This window comes from Nylanderia fulva, unplaced genomic scaffold (assembly GCF_048542155.1).
Source record: "Nylanderia fulva isolate GAGA-0341 unplaced genomic scaffold, ASM4854215v1 Scaffold1182, whole genome shotgun sequence".
Classification (NCBI taxonomy): Eukaryota; Metazoa; Arthropoda; class Insecta; order Hymenoptera; family Formicidae; genus Nylanderia; species Nylanderia fulva.
In genome coordinates this window covers 1-8,252 of record NW_028189390.1, presented here as the reverse complement: position 1 = coordinate 8,252, position 8,252 = coordinate 1, and the positions used below count along the sequence as shown (strand labels likewise).

Genomic DNA, 8,252 nt, shown 5'->3' with positions numbered 1-8,252 from the left:
GAATGCAGCTTAAATATGTAATTTAGTAAATTATCATTAGGAGACATTCAAGAAAATAAAATTAGTCTAAAAATATAGTAAAAATAGAAAAAGACACAACACTACTGTTTTTAAATTGAGCAACTTGTAGATTGCTGATTAAATTGAAACTTCTGTGCGATATGTGATATAAATAAAAAAATTCATTCTACATGAGTAAATTCTATATACTCATATTAAAATGCAAGGTTAGCATAAATGATTCATCAGGTTTCAAAACACTTTTTATTAGAAGTATAAGACCTACAAAGATGGGTGATACATGAAAAGATGTATACTTCTAAATAAGTGTTTTAAAACCTGATGAATCATTTAGGCTAATCCTGTGTATACGAGAGTAAAATATTGATGTCGTTCATATCTAAATTATTTTAACTGTGGTTAATATGATTATATATAGCTTCCTATATATAATATCGACACTTATTTTCTTTCATTCTATATCTATTCTTAAAAATTAAAATTAATTTTTTTCTACATTTTTCTTATTTCTGATTTAAAGTTGTAATATAAAAATTTCTGATATTTATATATACTCTTATAAATTTTTATATTGCTTCATAAAACTAAATCTATTTTTTGAATTTTTACATATTATAAAAATTAAAATATAAACATTTTTTAAAAAATTTATGTACCGCAATAATGTTTTCTCATACATTGTTTCAAAATGTAGCACAGAAATATCTAATATATATAAGTACGTATTTTACCCTTGGACCCTAGTTGTTTGTTTTTGGTAGAAATTATGACAATATTCTACCTTATTATATTCGTTTAATTGCATTTGGTTCATTTTTCTTATTTCAAAGATAATATTAAAATTTTGCAATATAAAAAATATGTATATATATATCATACAAAAACATTTACTATCACGTTTGACTTGGTATTTTATCGCTCCACTCACGTTCAGGCCGAATAAACTCTAAATCGCTGCCGTCCTCGGAGCTATTGTCGTCGTCGAAATACGGCCTTGTAACTTCATTATCATTTGAAGAATATCCTACAATTATGACAAGTAAAAATTAGCATTTTGTGTATACATTGAAAGGACCCCCAAATATATAGGATTTTGACTTTTGGTGGAATTGGTGGTTTTTTATGTTATAGCTTATGTCCTGCGCTGAATAAAGATATAATAGCCTCAAGATAAAATTGGATTGGTTACAACCAATCAATAACTTGTAGAGTCTAAGTTTTTTTATTGTTTGACTGGCTGTAATTCAGTAATTATCGATATTAGCTTTGAAGGCTATTACATCTTTTGTTTAGCTGGTTTAGCAAGTAATAAGCTACAACATATAAAAAACAGCCAATTCCATCGAAAGCTAAAACCTTATATACTTGGTGCAGAGTCCTTTATAAGATTATTAGAATCTTAGTATATGTAATAAAATAATTACTTTCGTCTATTGGTTTTCGGAATATCACAATTTCCTTCTCATCATCGTCGAAAAAAGCTGCTGCCATCCTTTAGTAAACTGAAAGCGTATCCTTTCTGCTTTTCTCCGAAGAATCTTGCGAAGATTGGCATTTCGTGCAGATACATATGCAACATATACAACGCCGAAGCATATCATACCTGAAATAGAATTATATTGTGTCATATTACACAAAGTTTATGGTTGATGATCAATCAAATGTCTTCCCTCATCTCACATCTTTAATTATTTCCGCTCGTTCAATATCTCGTAACTCTAATATTTACCCATTACATACATAACGAATACCAGTCTTGGCATCCCCATGATGTTGTCGTCACGAACGAGTTTGAACATTAATCTCGAGTACTTCCTCGTTTCGGACAAACGCGTGGAAATGAGTTTGGTTTCCTCGTGATATCCCGGCGCCGTAGCTGTTACATTGTGACTTCCGGACGGCAATAGAATGGAATAGAAGCCCGACTTGCCGTTTCTAATCACATGGGCGATCTGTCATAGATAGAACGACGTCGATGATCGGCTCGTCGTCTTCATTGGTGACATATCCTCTTACGCTTTGTTCAGTTCTTGGACGGAAGCTAGTAAACTATCTTTATTTTCCTGCCACACAGCGCTGGACTGATCGGTAATGCAACAGGTAACGTACACGTCTATCATCAAGGTACTCGTATTGAAATAGACATAATCCATCAGAGGATGACCTCCTCTTGCCGATTCCTATTCCCGATTTATCACGCTATTGTCGCCGATATTCGAGTCTCGTTTGCATTTTGAGCTTTCGGATAGCTTGTTTGCTCTCGCGTCAGCGTACACCGATGCTAAATGTTGCAACAGATTCTCGTCGGCGCTTTCGTATCTTCGTTTCGTCCATCATTCCATATTCGCGACTGAATGGAATTTCTATGCGTCGCGCACCGCTGTTCAGATTCACAGCCAACACAGCGTTAATGTCTTGAACCAATTCGTTATCATAGCCGCTTCGTCGTCAAGCTTCTTGTTATCGGGAACTGTCGAGGACCGTCCGACCGCGGTGACGAGCAGGTGAGATTCGCTTGATAAGATTATCAGGCGAGAAATCCGGAGCTACGTATATGGAAAGTCGTCGATTGTAACGCGCAATCGTGGCGTTACTTTTATAATTATCCAGGAGGTACAAAGCAAAATGCAGGAGTACTCCGGACGTGACTGGTTCCGCTCGTTGCACCCCGGCCAAGAATACGATGGACGATCGTCCTATCCGGTCGTTGTCGGAACCGATTTCGAGGCACTTGATCTCGCTACCTTTTGCGGTCTTGCCGATGGTGTGCAAAGTCGTTTGTCGCGGATGTTTGGCTTTCAAATCACTCAAGGCTTGATTTAGTAGCTCAATCTCTCAGTACTCGAATGCGTCGCGTTCTTCCGCAATGTCATCCTGATATCGATATTATTTATAGTTTGCTGTTGCACGGAAACGTTCAACATACGCGTGTCGTATCCCGCGCAGAGACAGTCAAAGTATATTCACCAGGTACTAGTATCATTTGAAATAAGCCATATTACGCGACACACCGTAGCTTTTCTCCCCACTTTTACGCTGGCCTCACGAAGTGGCGCACCATGTTCGTCCATCACCATTGCGCGAATTCCACTAACAGATTCTGCACGAGTTCCATAAGCGGTTTAGATTCTCACGCCAAATGATAGGGATTGAATCCGCGGGCGGGTAGTTGCAACATGACAGACTTATGCTCATCTACACATGTAAAAGAAATAACATATTTAAATACTTGGCGACAAAATAGCTAAAAAATTCGACAATTTTTTATTTTGAATACGTATTTACTATAGAGAAAAAAATATAATATAAAATAAAATAAAAATATAATATATGAACAAAATTATAATATATATGTAATTAATATATAAAGAATAAATATGTATAAAAAATAAATTACACCTACCGCAGGTATATGGTATACACGCTGTATGAAATCCGTCAAGCGTTGCGTGTTGTTATTCGAATAACTGCATATTTCTTTGTGTCTCGAATGCTCGTAATTCTCGGCGAGAGTTTTAAATGTGTTAAGGTCATCGTTGAAATAACTTGAAAGATAAAATTTGGGCACAAAAAGGATTAAATTTTAAACATTTATTCATAATCACATTAAATATTAAATTACCTACCTGATTTCCGAGGTTCCATCTCCCAATATCACGACGACATCGTAATCCTCACTCTGTAACATTTTCTCAAACGCATTCGTAATTCTATCTATTCGTTTAGTGTTATTCTGCGATAATAACTTGTCTCCCACTTCATTTTTGACCACAAGATTGCAATCTTTACTCTCCTTTATGTCATCAAATGCCGGATCGACGCCCGGGATAAAATGCAGCAAGCGTTATCTAGTAGCCTTTCGATCGGCGGATTCCCAATCTTATTCCCTTGAGGATATGAGTTGCCAAGCGTAATAGGATCTCCTACCTGTTGGCTGGGAAGCGAACAATCCTCCCACCAACGCGATACGGAACTTATTCTCGTCGGGTGATCCCATCTGAAAGGTGCCAAGTTTTAAATCGAATGCAATTAAATAAGCAATATACAGTCGCTTGAAATCAAACTCACATTATGCGTGATCTTCAGCGAATGAATGGCCATGTTAATCGGTGAGTCATTGGCTATAAATTCCGCAATATTAGGCTGATGGTTCTCCAATTGACTGAATCTCGCGCTTAAGTCGGAATTTTTCAAGAAACCATTCTGCAAGTTTGCCCTCAAATCGAAATCGTATGCGGATGACCTGTAAGAGTAAAGTATCTCTATAAAAACAGATTTTTTAAAAGATTTTCTTAACATTTCTCTCGACTTTTTGAAGATATTTTTTTTCTTTTATAAATGATAAAGATAAAAGACATATATGCTAATATAACAACTTAAAGAAATATGTAGAATTTTTATCTTCCATTCAAAAATTTGTTTGAGTTATCTTCTCGAGAAAGATTCCAAAGATCCGAAAGAAGAAGAAAACTTATTTAAAATTTATTCATGAAGTTCTATACCAGTCGATTTCCACCTTATTGAAAACACATCAATCTTTCAAGTTAGATATCGAAAAAGTATATATTTCAAATAAATATAATTACCAATGCTGAGGATCATCGCGCATTAATGTAAAATCCAAAATTGTCTCTGCATCTTTTTCACCGTGATCAGGTACGTTGACGTTCTGCGTGATACTTTCGTATCCCACCGCGCTGACAGTCACGTTATACCACCGTCCTGGTACCAGCAATCGCAATAATCACCCCCTTCGGTGGTGTAGACGTCATGTTTTATACCTTCCACCGAGATCTTTGCGTGGGGTATAGGAGTGCCGATGGACGAAACTCACCATACCGTGTATGGCTTTGTGAGACTGTAAGAAAATTATATATACATAATATATATATATATATTATATATATATTATTTGCAAACACAATCTATTGACATCAGATTATGTGCTTAAAATCACTCAACTGAACATTTTGTTAATATCGATAATTTTTAAAATATTCATGTATAATTTAAATAGGACACCTATCTTGTTTGCGTATAAAAGATTAGAAAGAATTATATATCAAAGATTATTGACAATTTTTAACATCAAAATGTACCATCTCGATGAAGCGCAGAAGCGGCTCTCTGTTCTCTAGCCAATAATTCGGCAAGTCGTGGCGTTCGGGTACTTTGTGCATCCAATTTCAAGCGTGATTTCAAAGGGCGTTGCTGTGCAAGTAATTGTAATCCTGCATGCCACCAGAAACGGGATACCAGCGGCGCCGTTCGTTATTCCTTCGGGAAAACGTTCGTGCGAGAAACGTCTTACTGCCTTTCACCAAAGGCGGACACGGTTCTCCGAGATGCATCGCGGATGAGCGTTGGAGTACGTCTTCGCCAGCATCTGGAAGACGTCGTCGTCGGGACTCGGATTCGCGACGAATTTTTGCGGACCGTCGTCGTAAGGGTAATTCGCGACCAACGCACCTCCGTGAAGATTGGCAGAGAGTAAAAACGGAATCCTCGCTATCCAACGCATCACCGCCTCAGTCTCAGGTTGCTGATTGATCTATAAATGGGTACACCAAGATACCCGTTAAGGGAGGACATACACTCAGAGATACCAAAAATAACTCTATATTCATTAATTTTTTTCTTAGAATTTTACTAGTCTATTATAGGGATATTTAGTAATATAATCTAGTCGTAGGATTTTTTAAACCCCTTAGTTTTTTAATAGCTAACAAATAATCATTTTTATATTCAAATAAATAGTGTCATTTTATAAATATTGCGATTTTTTTCGCTAGGGACAAAGACTAGATTTATAAGTATATTTTAAGAATCAATCGAGTTTTTTGTTTCAGAACGAAGCTATAGATTACATGAATACCGTAAAAGCATAACAGAATCTGACGTCAGCAGCAATATCTGCTATATTTTTAAGTATTTTTCAATAAAATTTTATCTTATATTACTAAATACGATATAATAGAATGGTAAAAACCCCATTTTGATAATCCTAATACTTTCTAAAAAAAATTCATGAATATCACAATGAGAACATTTTCGGTGCCTCTGTTCCTCTTAAAACTCGTTTCAATCATTAAGCTCGTATAAATCATTAAGACGATAAGAGACATTAAACGTATATACAATACAATGAAGGCGAGAGAACATACGTCGTAAACGGAGTGTCGGGAAAGTTTCTATTAAGATCCACACCATTCGCGTTTTGCTCTACCATATTCTCCGAAAACGTCGCCTTCCTTTGAGATCTCGTATCCATCAGGATTCATGCTGGGTAACACGTGGAGTCTGACGGACTCCCCAGTTTCGTGACTCTCTCGTCGATTCCGTAATTTTCGCAAAGATATTTCAACAGCAGCAGCAGTATTTCCCGGCCAACCACCTCGTTTCCGTGCATATTCCGACGTATTTCACCTCGGGTTTCTCGGAACTGTGCTTGCCGGGATCTTTCGTGACCTCCATAACGTAGAGCTCGCGACCCTGCACGGAGCTGCCTATGGTGTAGAGCCTCGTGATATTTGGGTAATTCGTGTTCAGCTCTTTCAAGAATCTCTCCATCGCAACGTACTTGTGGTGCTTGAACTCCGTGGGATGGTAAAGCCATACTTGTCGAGGAGTCTTACTACCTCATCAACGGTATCTTTTCCTGCATTGTATGAATCATGTTATCAAAAGAAGTGAGAATAAACAAAATAATAAAAGTAATTATTCCGATAATTTGGATCCCGATATCGGATATAATGCATCAATTTAAGATTAAAGAGCAATGCAAGCAATAAAGATAAATAATGGCACAAAACACAAGGTACGGAGAAAATAAAAAGACTATAATAAGTAAATTAAATACATACAAAATTGTACATAGGTTCAAAGGAAAAGGATACATGTGTATTGAAAGAGTTACTCATTGTTCAAGACAAGAAAGAATTTTTTTATTTCTAGCTATGAACAATACATATATATTGTAGGGAAAATATTGGAATATATATATATATATATATATATATATATATATATATATATCGCTATACAGAGATTATATCGTCCACCGATTCGATGAAGTGTTTCTCACAGAGATCTACATTTATTTATTAATATATAGATAATTGTCCATGTACAATAAACTGAATATTGGCAGTTACTGTGTATTTTACATAAGTGTTATATATGCAAATACAGTTACACTTATATTTTTTTATGTACTTGCGGTGGTTTTGTAAGAAATAAGCTAGACAAAACAATTTGCACATATTGTCCTGTGTCTTACTTTTAAATATAATTTTCTACACATTCAAAATCTATCTTTTTAATAATTTCTGTCAAATAACAAAATTAAACTAAATAACTAGTATTGTGCATTAAAAAAATAAATTGTTCAAAATATTTGGAAAAGATTTTTGCACGTTTTATATTGCAATAAATTTATAAATTGACATCTTAATATTTCTGGAAAATAATATAAATAATATAATTTGTTAATTAACAATAATATTGATGATGAAAATGTATCTTTATTCAGTCTTTGTTAAAAAAGCAATTTTGATTCATAATTTGTTCATATGCTAATAAGTACATAAAAAGTTCTAAAGAAAATATAACTCAAAAAATATATAAAAAAATGAGTTTGATTCAAAATATAAGTAAGTCTATAGTATAAGATGATATAGAGATAATCACATATTATCTCCATGTAAAGATATGTTTGATCATTAGTGTTTGCACTGGAATGAGGTACTACTTTCCAATTTGAAGACAGCATTACTTGTCTATTGTAATATATATATAGTTACACCTTATACAATATGGAAGTTATTTATAACATATCTATGAAGAAATAAATGCAAATGAGGCAGAATAATATTAAGATTATAAACAATGAGTAATAATAGAACCAATATATATGCCTTCTGTCAAACTGGAATATAGTTGAAAGATTCTTTTTTATGTACAAACAATGACAAAAATAGATTTAAAAATCCTATTCCTTTTTCCACATGTGCAGTTTATAAGATTTCATTTCCATACCTTGTGTATATAATTGTCTATATATATATGTCTTTCTATAGTTAATATAAAAATAAAATAAAAAAAATTATAAAATGTCATTTAAAAAAAATCATATAAAATATGTCGTTTAAACAATGTAGTAGATTCCCAAGTTTTTCACTAATCAAAGATGTATACATCTGAATGTCACAACTGAATCTTTAATGTCTGTC

General features: G+C 34.2%; 1 pseudogene; it reads right to left on the bottom strand.

The window, feature by feature from the left end:
* Positions 1-804: 804 nt before the first annotated feature.
* LOC146724754 (carboxypeptidase D-like) lies at positions 805-6,686 on the bottom strand (annotated as a pseudogene).
* Positions 6,687-8,252: the final 1,566 nt, after the last annotated feature.